This window comes from Pongo abelii, chromosome 1 (genome assembly GCF_028885655.2).
Source record: "Pongo abelii isolate AG06213 chromosome 1, NHGRI_mPonAbe1-v2.0_pri, whole genome shotgun sequence".
NCBI classification, from domain to species: Eukaryota; Metazoa; Chordata; class Mammalia; order Primates; family Hominidae; genus Pongo; species Pongo abelii.
The window spans coordinates 164,195,250-164,208,378 of record NC_071985.2 but is presented as its reverse complement, the minus strand read 5'-3'; the positions used below and the strand labels follow the sequence as shown (position 1 = coordinate 164,208,378).

At 37.1% G+C, this 13,129-nt stretch overlaps 1 long non-coding RNA gene across 1 annotated transcript; it reads right to left on the bottom strand.

The window, feature by feature from the left end:
• Positions 1-988: 988 nt before the first annotated feature.
• LOC129050660 (uncharacterized) lies at positions 989-5,601 on the bottom strand. Its single transcript, XR_008514350.1, has 3 exons — positions 5,388-5,601; positions 5,056-5,220; positions 989-1,293 (listed from the first exon to the last, which is right to left on the bottom strand). It is a non-coding gene; the product is annotated as an uncharacterized LOC129050660 (long non-coding RNA).
• Positions 5,602-13,129: the final 7,528 nt, after the last annotated feature.

The following is a 13,129-nucleotide window of genomic DNA, read 5'->3' as shown; positions in this document are numbered from 1 at the left end:
TTGCTGAGGATAATGGCTTCCGGCTCCATCCATGACCCTGCAAAGCACATTATCTTATTACTTTTTATGGCTGCATAGTATTTCCTGGTGTATATGCCCCACATTTTCTTTACCCAGTCTATCATTTATGGGCATTTGGGTTGATACCATGTCTTTGCTATTGTGAATAGTGCTTTAATGAACATATGCGTGCATGTATCTTTATAATAGAGTAATTTATATTCCTTTGGGTATATACCCAGTAATGGGATTGCTGGGTCAAATGGTATTTCTGGTTCTAAGCCTCTGGGGAATCACCACACTGTCTTCCACAATGGTTGAACCAATTTACATTCCCTAGGTGAGAATTTTTAGATAATATTGCATTCCATTTCCAAATAAAAAGATAGCAAAATAAATCTAAATTGATCCAAGCTCTTGATAACCTCTTCAATATGGTTATATAAACTGCCATGTTATTCCATTAGAATATAATCACTTTAAATTCATTTTCTACTGAGGATTCATTACGAATGATGAAATTCTTCCAAAGTACTATCACTAGAGTGAATCAAAGTGAATATTTGAAACTTCAGTGTCTAAAATAAGTTTTTTTTTCAAATTTGTCAAAATTCAGGAATTTGTAGCATGACACTTGAGGGAGATGATCTAGCACAAAAATACTGACTTTTGGATCCTGTGAATTTTACCTTGAAGGAAGTGTGGGATGTTCTGAACTGCATGCTATTCTATTCAAATTCTAGCTGTCTTTTCACACTGCATGACATGACACCAACAGTATCTGCCACTGATTGACCACTAGTAAACATCAGGAACTTAATGAGGTGACTATTATATAATAGTCACTATTATAATGAGGTGACTATATATATATATACACATATGTATACGTATATGTATATATACATGAATAAATTAAAACTATGTATATATTTATGATATATACTTTAATTTATCCCTCATAAATTCCACAGTGAATGCAACTATGAACAGTTCATGTTATTATTCCCATTTTATGGATGAGGAAACTGAAGATCAAATAATTTACATAATTGTATCCGAAGATTACATGACAAGCAAGTGTGATCGGTCACATTATTCCAAAGCCAGTTTGTCCAACAATAAAGCCTGTCTTCACCAATATTATGCTTGGCTGCTTGTTACTATAATAGTGTCATTTTCTGATATCCATACCATTGTTTAATGTTTACCTGGAAGTATCTGGAAAGGTGCCAGCAAGGTATCCCATCATTTTTTTGTCCCCTTTTTAACACAGTCTCTTCATCCTATGAGCTAGTTTTTTTAAAAAGTAGAAACAAGGAAAAAATTAAGATATACTACATACAAAAAAAAGAGTTACGTTCACTTGAAGGACACTAGAGCATTTTTTAAAAGTCAAGGTGTACATGTGTCTTCTAAGTATAAAGACCTGAGTTTCAATCACAGGTTTGCCACTTATGGCTGTGAGTCCCTGTTTGATATTCTGGTCAATAGCCTAGTTGCTCTTCGATCTTTTCCTTGTACTTTCTCTGCTCTATTCTGTATTGCAGGGCACTGACTTCATCAAACTGCATTTCACAAGCTCTTTTGCCAATTGTATTCTAGCTAGGACCAGCCAATGGAGGGCACTGGAAGAGAACTGAAAGGTGAAACAAGAAGAAAACTGGTTTCTTTCTCTCCCACTCTTTCTGTTACAGGGAGTCCTTGGGCAGTGGAGTCCATCTTCTTTGTAGTTTATAGTTCTTGCACTGTAGTGATTGTAGCTTACACCAGGCCACTCTAGCACTTGGAGTCTGGTAATACCACCTACTCCTTGGCCCTTCAGTCCCAGGGCTGATGATGGCTTTTTGCTATTCCTGAGTTCTGAGTTGCTTCACTACCTCTTACTTGCTTTTTCAGCTCTGCCAACTGCTTTGAGAATAGTTCTCCATATTAAATATTTTCTACTGAGCTACTCACTGTGGATTCAATTTTGCTAACTGAAAGTCACATAGCATGGCCAGATATTGAACTTTACTGAGACTCAGTTTCCTTATTTACAAAATAAGAATGATAGTAACTACTTGCAAGTTACTTGAATCCTTAGCTAGAATAACTAAGAAAAAAAGATTTAGTAAAATCAAAAATTAAAAGGAAGATATTTCAACAGATGCCTTAGATATAAAAAGGATCATAAGACTATTATAAATAATTATATGCCATAAATTATATAATCATGAAGAAATGGATAAATTCCTAGAAACATACACTCTATCAAGACTGCTCAAGAAGAAATAGGAGCCCTGAACAGACTAATAACTTATTTGTTATTAAGCTTTAAGCTGCAAACAAAACCTCTCAACAAAGAAAAACCCAGAACTTGATACTTTTAACAGCTGAATCTTGTAAAACATTTAAAGAACTAATAATAATTCTTCTTAAACTCTTCTATAAAACAGTGAAAGACAAAACACTTCCCAACTCATTTTATGAGGCCAACATCACTCTGGTAACAAAGCCAAAGACACCACAAGAGAACCATATATCTAATGAACATAGATGCACAATTTCTCGACAAAATACTACTAGCAAATTAAATTCAACAGCACATGAAAAAAATTATACACCATGACCAATTGTGATTTATCCCTGGGATTCAAGTTTGTTTTAACACATGGAAATTAATCAATATGACACACCACATTAACAAAATGAAAAATAACCACATGACCATCTCAAAAGACACAGAAAAAGTATTAGCAAAGCTCAATATTTACTCATGATAAAAACTCTCAACAAAAAGGGTGTATAAAGAACATATCCCAACACAATAAGGGCCATTTATGGAAAACTGCAGCTAACATAATCAGTGGGTAAATACTGAAAGCTTTTCTTTTAATTAGTAACAAGGTAAGGATGCCCTCTCCTACCACTTCTATTTGACATTGTACTGGAAGTCCTAGCCAGAGCAATTAGACAAGAAAAATAAATAAAAGGCATCTAAAAAAGAAAGAAAAAAGTAAAATTATCTGTTTATAGATAAGACCTTATATATAGAAAACTCTAAAGACACCATTAAAAACTATTAGAACTAATAAATAAATTGAGTAAAGTTGCAAGAAACAAAATCAACATGCAGAAATCAATAGCATTTTTTACACTACCACCAAACTATTCAAAAAAGGAAATTAAAACAAACCTCACTTACAACAATATCAAAAAGAAAAACATACTTAGGAATAAATTTAACCAAAGACACAAAAGATATGTTCATGAAAAACTAGAAAACATTAATGAAAATAATTGAAGAAGACACCAATTAATGGAAAGATATCTTTTGTTCATGGATTGGAAGAAATAATATTGTTAAAATACCTTTAACACCCAAAGAAATCTATAGAACAGATTCAGTGAAATCCATATCAAAAATCCAGTGGCATTTTTCGCAGAAATGGGGGAAATAATTTTTGAATCCTAACTCAAAGTCTGGGTCAGTGAGAGCGATCACTTCTGGTATTAGGGGCAGAAAAGCACGAAAAGGTTTCACCCCAGGTGAGTCCCTTGGCAAGACTCTTCTCAGCACCTGGAGAATGGCAAAGCTAAGTCAACAGAGCATGCTTGGTGTGGCCAGCACAGGAAGTTTGAGAAAAGGACATTAGAGAAAAAAGAAATAGTATATAGAGGAATTTTTCTGGAAATCTGCCTGTATGTTGAGCTAAAGAGAATCCTGACTTGAATTCTCCAGATGACCCATTCCAACCAGAATTTTATATAAAGTAGGAAGATGGGGAAAGAATGACAATGACTATATAACTCATGTAGTATTCTGGTAAAAGTCACATAGCAAGAATGAACTGCACCCTTGTTCCAACTCTATTACTGGCTTACTTGGTGATACTCTATTTATTTCTCCATCTGCAAATACTTCCTGACCCACAGAGCTAGACTTTGGTAAGGTGAAATTTGATAAATATTTATTAACATTTATTGTGTGTCTGGTAGTGGTATACATCTAGGGATGCAACAAAGTGATTTCATTCCAGCAGGAGAGTCAGACAATTAAAAAAAAAAACGTACTTGAGTAGCATGGATAGTATGTTAGATGGTGGTAAATTACAGAAAGAATGAAGTAGGGAGTGTGGAGAAAGGGGCATATTTTAAATAAAATGATGAGGGGAGGCCTCAATAAAGAATATTAAATATGGGTAAAGACTAAGCAAATGAAGAAACAAGCAATTGTCTTTCTAGGGATAGATCATTTAAACAGAGGAGAGATGAAGCAAATGTTCTGACACAGGAATGCTCAGTGGGTTTATGAACTAACAAGATAGCCAGCATGTGGATGAAAGAAGGATGACAGAAGATTCAGAGAAGTAACAGCATGGGGTAGGGTATAATAATCTATAGGATCTTGGAGGCTACTTTGGCTTTAGTCAGAATGAACAGCAAAGCCATTCAAGTCTTTTGAGCAGAGAAGTTATATTATCTAATTTATGTTTTAACATGATGCCTGCAGTTTCCGTTGTTGGCAGGATGAAGCAAGGCAAGAGTGGGAGAGGGGAGACTGGTTAAGAAAGCCCACCTTCCACTTGCTTCTTTCTGTGTCCTTAGCCTTTCCTTGCGGGTCGTATACTTCCTTCCCAACCCCTACTCCCACTGCTCTTTTACTGCAAGTCCTCTTATAATGCTCTTTCTAATTTTCTCAGGAAAAGAGACAATAAACGCATTCACTTTGAATTATAAGTGACATATAAGCTTTGTTGAATAAGCAGAGTGTGTAGCTTAAACAAAAAGAATGGAGCTCTAAAAAAAAAAAGAATGGAGCTCTAATTGTAGAATTTCAGATATAAGTGGACAATATTTTATTTGGGTCAGAGGGTCTTCTGAAAATACCTAAATGACTTTATACAGATACTCAGATACTCAGAGTAATGAGGCTAGCTTCAGTTCAAATCTTTTGTAATAAAAGGCAAGTTGTACACACAGAAATGCAAACAGAAGACCAGGCTTCCTTACAAATCTCACAGGATAATAGAATATTACATTTACACTAACAACCTTAATCCAGTTACTTACTATGTCTTTTATGGGTTCCATCTCCTTAATCTGTCTCCAATCAATCTCTTCCTATTGTTAGGACATTCAACTTCGATTTTGAGAACTGATTTAGTCTCCTAATTTGTTTTCAGTGCTCCAGGCTTGATCCCCAACCAAACCAATTTTCACACCAGAATGATCTTCCTAAAATTCAATAAATAAATAAATAAATAAATAAATAAATATATAAATAAAAATTAAAAGTTGCAATGGCTCTCCCTTGCCTTAGGATAGTCCAGTCTCTTTTTCTGATGCATGAGTTCCATTAGGAACCCAACTATCCCACTGCCATATTAATACCTCCCACACACATTTTCTGCTCCAGCCACACTCCATGCTGTCTCTTTCCTCTGGGGTTTGGTGCTCTCTATTTTGTTTTCCTGGTAAATATTCTTGTTCTCTTTATCTCCCTACTTTCCACCAACTTCTCTAACAGCTCATTTCTATTCATTCTTCAGGGTTTGGTATAGACATCTACTCCTACGAAAAGCCTTCCCTGATGCCTATGACTCAGATTCCTCTTCCAAGGGTTCCCATAGCAACCTTCTCTGGCATTCTCACACTTACATAGCAAAGGGATTTTATGTTAGTTACTGGTTTGTCCTCCCCATTAGATTTTGAGTGCTTAAGGGCAGGAATCTTGCTTTATTTGAGTGTCTATGGTGCCTAAGAGGACGTCTAATATATAATAAAACTCAATAGATGACTGGGTATATAAATGAAATGATTGGGTATATAAATGAAAGCTGTATATGGAACTTCTTATGAAAGTTCCAAATAAGAAAGAAGAGAAAATGATACTATTATTCTCCAAACAAACCAGTTGCTTAGGAGAAATATAACTATCCCTGATGCTGAGACAAAAGGGAAGTTTCTACCTTCGATCTTCATAGAATGTACTAACAGTATATAACAGGCTTAAATACTATGTAAAAAGTAGTAAACAATTACCCCATTAGTTACTATAAATTGGTGCCAGTAATCTTTAATTTACTGAAGTTAGTGAGGCTAGACATGATGATGACTTTAGTCTTTTTCCAGTTTTAAGTAGTGTTTAAATAGCGATGATTATTGCAGTGTAATTCCCTGCAAAAAGTTCACATATTCATTTGTGGGTGATTTTCTTAAACTGAAACATATGCTAAAAACCTTTTTAAACAGAACATTTGTCTAATTTAACACTACTTTAGGTAAATAATTCTTCAGTGTAAAATAGAGAATTATTATATGTGATAGTCTAAAGAAATATCTTATGATTATAAAAATGCAGTATAAAAAGCCCAATTACAGCATAATGTTAAATTGCAATTTTTTTCAAGGCCATTAAACAATGAAATTATGTTTTTCTTTCAATTAAGCTACAAATTCTTTAGTTCTAAAAATAAAAATGAAAATGAATATGTATCTCTTTTTTCATTTTTAAAAACTTTATTGGAAAATAGCAATCATTGGCCAATTGATTATTATTATTATTTCCTTTTGGGTTAAGAGTAGGTTACTTAAATCACTTCGGGTTCCCATTAGGTTCTAGGGATTAATTACAGTTTTTCAAACCCTGAAATTTCTTGTCCACATTGTGACCCCAGCCTGCCTGCTTTGAAGATCTATTTTCATGTTCTCGAGGCTCTAGAGGGAAACTTTCTGAACTCACGACAGCTCCCTCCTGAGATCCATGCCTTAGCAATAACAGACAATGAACTAAGTACTTCATCTGTATTCTCTCAATAAATTAAAAAGAAAAAACTGAGGAAAAATTAATATAAGTAGAGTTCATTTGGACCCTGCTTTGGACAGCAATCTGGGAGGATAAAGTCAAGTTGTCCTAAATATATACTCTAATTAACAGAAGTTATCAATGGATTTTCTTTTCTTTTTGTTTTTCAAAGTTCAGCTTTCTGATATATCGAAAGGATTTCTAATGAAAAAGAAGAGGCGGTTCCAGAACTGTTTACCAATAATTTACATTAAAATAGCATAATCTATTGATGAGCTATACATTATTCTTTGTGTCACAAATTCCGTGGCCAGGCACAGTTGCTCATGCCTATAATTCCAGCATTTTGGGAGGCCAAAGCAGGAGGATCACTTGAGTCCAGAAGTTTGAGATCAGCCTGGGCAACACAGCAAGACCTCATCTCTATTGAAAATAAAAAAATAAAATAAAATAAATTAGCCTGGTGAGATGGTACACACCTGTAGTCCCAGCTACTCGGGAGGCTGAGGTGGGAAGATTGCTTAAGTCTGGGAGCTTGAGGCTGCAGTGAGTTATGATCACGTCACTGCACTCCAGCCTGGGCAATAGAGCAAGACTTTGTCTCAAAAAAAAAAAAAAGAAAAAGAAAAAAGAAAAAAGAACAGGCAAAGAAAGAAAAGAAAAGAAAAAGAAAAAACAAACTGAAATTCCAGAAATATGAAGATAATGGGTGAGACAGCTAGTCAGGAGCAAAATTACTTTAAACAATTGCCCTCAGGCATGGGGGAGGAGGTGACATGACTGAAGTCCCACACTCCTGTCTCTCTGGGCCTGATACATTTTACGTACTTCACACAGCTCAGATTGCTCTGAACGATTTTTCTTTTTTCAAGTTTTCAGTCCAAATCATCCTCTAAATTGCTGTGTAAATCTGGTCAAGGAACATCATGCCTGTAGTTCTACTAAAGGAGGTATTTGAATAAAAGGTTCCCTAAATTTCATTTCATCTTTACTGTCCTAAGTTTTGGGACTATTATTGTACAGGGAATTTTAATTGTTTCTGTAAATTTTCCAGCCAGACAAGTGCTGATCTGGATGCCTCAGGCAATGTGTACCTCTTTGAACCCCTAGACTGATGTTATCAGTACTTGGACCTCCTTTTTAGGATTTAGCCCTTCGGGTGTCCTAGGACGCTATAAAAGAACACACACACTTTTTTTCACCATAAAAAATGTTTACTGCCTCATTGTCACCCACCTTACCATGGAAGTAAGGTAATGTCTTAGTCCAATCTTGCTCAGAGAGAGATACTTTCATGAAGAAATCAGCTCAATAATGACAGCATTTTCTATATCTGGTCATCATAGTAATCTTCACTACAAAGGGGATAAAAGGAGACGTCTGCTGAGATTTCAAGTGCCACACAGACTAGATTCCAAGTTTAGAACACCTGTCAATTTAGAATTCAGCATTAAAGATTCCAGGGTATTTTACGTTTCATTGGAGCTAGTGAGAACAAAAATCAAAGGAGGAAAAAAAAGTGAAAGTCAGTATGCAAACCAGTTGCCGTTTAAAACCCTTTGGCTTTGAGGACATGAGACAGAGTAAATGCAGGAAGGAGAAATATGAACTATCTAACTTCTGGGGTCCTGCAAACCCTGGTTCCAGCTGTATCTGAAATCAGTAAAGCAAAACCAGAACTGAAGAACTTACATGGAAATTTAAATGGTGGTTGGTGATGACATCATTTGTGGTTGGACTGGATGCGAAGTGTGAAAGAAAGAGAAAAGTCAAGAATTACTCTGTTTCTGACCTAAGCAACTAGGACAGAGTTACCATCAATTATAATGAGGAAGACTATTGACACAGTGTGCATTTGGTCTAAGCTTGTTTTGTGAGATAAATTGTTCGTGTTTCCATCTCCATTGATGGCCCAGAATAGTTGCAGAATCATCAGATTTATCTTCTTAATTGTTCCCTCCAACTTGGCTTTTTCAAACCGTTGTCATTGTTGCCATTTATAAAGGACAAAGCACTCTTGGAGATGGAGAACCAGCCAAACCACCTGAAGTAAGGGACTGTCATCACAAGAAAAATATTCAAGTGCTAGTGTTTGATGAGAAATTTCAGAATAATGACAAGGCTGCTCCTATGAAAATCCAACATATCTTCTCCCTTAATATATACCTCAATTTGATTAATTCTCCAAAAGAACCATGACATTTTGCAGACATTTATACATAAAGTAAGACAACAGTTTGGTTCCGTGGAATCAGGCTGTAACCTCTTCCAGAGACAGTGTTGGTGCCCTCAGAATACACTATTTGAACAGATTACAGTACCCACCGAAGTTGTGCAATGCACTGGCCTTGACCTCATCATTCTAATTCCACTGAGAAGAGTTACGGAGAGGGTGAATTATAAATTTGTGCAGGTGCTGATTGTAATAAAGAGCCACAGTGTGTACACTTTACTTAAAACCGAGTGAATAATGGAGTGAATAAATAAAATTTTCCAAAATAACATTTCCAGAAATGTCTAGCATGTTTCGTTTCTTTTCTTTTTGGGGGGGCCAAAACTGTGTAACATGGACACCTCTAATTGCAAGGAAGGCTGGGATTTTGTTTGTTGTTTGTTTGTTTTGTAGCCTGGGAACACTGATGCTCCAGATGGATAAGTCTCTTAGTAACACAGAAGAGAATGAATAATTTGGTAGGCAGCCAGCACTAGTAGTGTCTGCCATATATACCCCTTTCTTTGTTTATATAAATTAACTTGGTTAACCATTTGTTTTCTTTGCAAAAAGCTCTTGGATACGTGCAAAAAATTCCAGCTAGCATTTGAGAAATTGCCCAATGATGACATTTTATATAAAATGCACTTTGTTGCAATAAGAAGTAACAAAGAGAAAGACCACTGAGTTTGTTTCTTGGTTTTCTTTTTAATATAGAATGGGTTATGATAACATTATCTTGAAAACTAATGTCTTATCCTAATCTTTGATTTTACTAGTTTAGTTATTAATTTATGGAAAATAAACTCAAAGACATACTCAGAAAACACATTTATTCTTTATTAACGCAAAAAAATTAGTGACCAGAATTGTTATTATCTAAGTACCCTTAGACACGGTAGTGCAAACAAAATACTTAGAACAGTATTTTGATATTTGTTAAACAATCAATTATGCCACTTGAACTTTTTCATTCTTACCATATCCTGCAATACTTGAAAAGCCAGATTCAAAATATGAATGTTCTGGGCAACATAGCAAGACCTTATCTCTACCAAAAAAATTAAAAATTAGCAAAGCCTGGTGGTGCGGGCCTGTAGTCTTAGCTACTCAGGAGGCTGAAGGTGGGTGGATCACTTGAGACCAGAAGGTTGAGATTGCAGTAAGTCATGACTACACCACTACACTCCAGCCTGCATGACAGAGCAATAGCCTGTCTCTAAATAAATAAACAAATAAATAGAAATACAACAGTTTTTGGAAAATATGAAATCAGAGCAAAATAAATTAGTTAGAAATGAATAAAATAGGCCATGTGAAACCCAGAGAACTGTCATTATTCCAGAGTACACCACTTTGTTGAGCAAAATGCTTATTTTCCACATAGTCTCTGTCCCTTTTTCTGTTTCTGTGCTTCCCACCTGCCTCTCCTTCTCTGTCTCTTCTCTCTTTCCATGTGAGGATAAGATTTGATAAATGATGCTTCCTGGTCTCTGGTGTATCATTTCTGAAATCACGTTGATAAGGACAGAAGGCAGGAAAATACTGGGTAGAAAAGGACTGTACCCTGCAAAGGCCCCACCCTCAAGCCTGGAAACACACAGCCCTAAATGGAAACAGGCATTCCTAGTTTTCCTGTCCAAATGTTGCCTTTTCCAAGGCACTCTGGCCTCTCATGCCCCTATCCTCTGCTCATATAGATCCCAAGCTCCACAAGCAGAGTAACAGAGGAGCAGAAGAGTGGCAGAGTGGTAGAGCAGTGCAGGAGAGAAGGAGAGATGAGAAGGAGCACCTGAATGTTGAGAGAAGTTTGGCTAGGGACGGTTGGAGGGGAATTGACCATAGACAGCCAAACCCCAGTGGAAGGTCATCTTCCCACTCCATCCCCTTTCCAGCTCCCCATCCATCTCACTGAAAGCCACCTCCACCACTCAATAAAAGCCCCTCAGTCACCATCCTTCAAGTCCGAGTGACCTGATTCTTCCTGGACACCAGACAAGGACCTGGGTACCAAGTAGTCAGGGTGTAAAAGGCTGTTACCCCGACTCTCCACTGAGCTGGTTTAACACTTAGCCATCCGTGGATGGCAACTGCTAAAAGGGCATTAATTGTGACACACCCCTAGATGCTACCATGGGACTGGAGCCCAAAAACACTTGCCTCAGCTCCTGTACTTGCCCGTCTGCATGCTCCCCCCCATAAGGGGCTTGAGTGAGTGATGTTGAACAAATGAGTCACACCCCTGTCACAAGTCCCATGAGGGGGTCAGGGAACTCTCCCATTTCAACATGCTAATCAACAACTTATATCTACCTACAACATTTCTTTAAGACAGTCATTTTAAGGTTTTTATATTTGTTTCTTTTTAGATGGTTGCTTTCCATTTTAGGGGCACTTCTTTTTCTCCTTGCCAAACTGATGAAAATATCCCAACCTGTTAGAATACTTTTTTATCTTACTTCTTTGAAAGCCATCAATTTTTCTTGCATTATATTAGCTTACATTCAGAAAATGACATTTCTATCTTTTCTTTTGATTCTAGGAGTTTTTTTTTTATTACAGTCCTGCCACACTATATTCCCTGCCTAAAATACTCTATTCTTTGGAAACCATCTAATGTGAATCTCAGAAAAGGCCCACTAATGAGCTAAAGATTGACACAGTAATTGTTGTTTCAATGGGAAAAACATTCAGAGGGTGAGGAGTGTGCATTTCTCTTATTTCATTTCAATAGTAGCAATCAAACTTCTAATTAAAATTAGGCCTGCAATTATTTCTAAATGATTTTGATGACTTCATTAATCTGAAGTGATGAGTTACCTCTCTAATATTTAATATCCTAAAAGGGCAAGCCACGTATTATCAAGCACAATTCAAATTTCAGTCAGACCTCTATTTCTGGACACTAAGAATCCATTGCTTCTCTTGTATGGTGAGGGGCATATTTTCAGACAGTTCCTGTCCTAAATAGACTGAACATTTGTCTCACATTGTAAACTTCCAGAGGGCAGACAACAGTGGCAGTTGTAATGCATTTTAGCTCCCTGAAAGGAGCACTAAGGGGAGGCGAAGAAGCTGCTCATCAACTCTCCGGGCCACTCGGCTGGAACTCCTTGGTTTTGAGGTTGAAGTAGCTGCTCTCAGAAGCTAGTGGGACCTCTTTTATTCCTTTTGTAAGAATAAAAGTTGCCCTTTTGTAAGAATCATGTCTTTAAAGAACAATTTTATTGTAACATGCTCAGAGGTTGCTTTTGTCATAGTCCTGTCCTTGGGGAATCTCATCTGTGATCTCATGATGCTCCTAATCTTTACCTCCAATCCTATCTTCTCTTTTGTGATCTGGACTCAACTGAAACCATCCTTATAAATTTTATAAAATTTATCATAGAAGAAGGGAGGGGGAGAAACCAAAATAAACCAAGCTTCCAGCACATTCAGCATTAATCATTAGGTCAGCTTGTTCTCTGATCTGCGTCCTCGTGGTTGTTCACAGCCTACTGCCTCAGAATCACATAAGCCCTGTCACAGATTATAGCTCCCCTTAACTGCTTTGTAGTCACAACCTACACATTATGAAATATTAAATTTACCCATCTGAGGTATTCTTTCAAGGCCTGCATACCAGTGAAATTACTGACATCAGCTGGTCTGAAGGACCCCAGGAGAAGCTGACTTACCAAAACAATGCAGTTTCCACATCCTGATGATTTCATCCCTCTTGCCCCAACCAATGAATGGCCTCAATTTTTAATTCCCTTGCCCTCCATAAATCCCTTTAAAACCCCGGCCCAGCCGGGCGCGGTGGCTCACGCCTCTAATCCCAGCACTTTGGGAGGCCGAGGCGGGCGGATCACGAGGTCAGGAGATCGAGACCATCCTGGCTAACACGGTGAAACCCCGTCTCTACTAAAAATACAAGAAATTAGCCGGGTGTGCCGGCACGTGTCCCAGCTACTCGCGAGGCTGAGGCAGGAGAATGGCGTGAACCCGGGAGGCGGAACTTGCAGTGAGCCGAGATGGCGCCACTGCACTCCAGCATGGGTGACAGAGTGAGATTCCGTCTCAAAAAAAAAAAATAAATAAATAATAATGATAATAATAATAAATAAAGCCTCAGCCCAAAACTC